This window comes from Apaloderma vittatum, unplaced genomic scaffold (genome assembly GCF_000703405.1).
Source record: "Apaloderma vittatum isolate BGI_N311 unplaced genomic scaffold, ASM70340v1 scaffold24050, whole genome shotgun sequence".
Taxonomy (NCBI): Eukaryota; Metazoa; Chordata; class Aves; order Trogoniformes; family Trogonidae; genus Apaloderma; species Apaloderma vittatum.
The window spans coordinates 15871-16407 of NW_009693246.1; the positions used below are offsets into that span (position 1 = coordinate 15871).

Sequence of the window (537 nt, forward strand, 5' to 3'; positions counted from 1 at the left end):
GCCCGCCCCGCCAGCCCCCGCGCTCCCCCGCAGCAAAGCCAGCTCAGCGCAAGCCGCTGGCGCAGCGAAAATTATTATTATTATGTATTGAAGTGAGCAAATATCTATCAATTCAATTACTGAGTTGATTAAGTGTGCGCCCTGCTCTTCTGCAATGAAAGAGGAAAGTCTCCAGTGCTAAATCACAGCACCAGGGCCCCTTCTCGTGCCAGTTCAAAATTAGTTTGACCCGTGGGGCCGAGAAGAGCTTGTTTATGTACAAATGCAGGCAGCAGTTTTGCGTGAAAGATTTTCCTGCTGGAAATCATAGCTTCATATGAATTAATATTTTGCAAATCGATTCCCGTGGTGTATTTCCACTGCTTCGCTAACAAGAGCAATAAAAGAAAATGGTTTTGAAACAACAAAAGGCTGTACAAAAACAATAACAAAAGGTGGTGAAGCTTTGGGCAAATGACTCTGAACTGGACAATCACGAGCGAGAATGAGGAACGCAACAGGTAAAGCCAACAAGACAGCAAATTACCTATTTTCCTG

General features: G+C 44.9%; 1 protein-coding gene across 1 annotated transcript in view; it reads right to left on the minus strand.

The window, feature by feature from the left end:
- Nucleotides 1-537, minus strand: part of LOC104280673 (chromosome unknown open reading frame, human C1orf186) — a 3679-nt gene that overhangs the window by 999 nt on the left and 2143 nt on the right. The window lies entirely within an intron of this gene.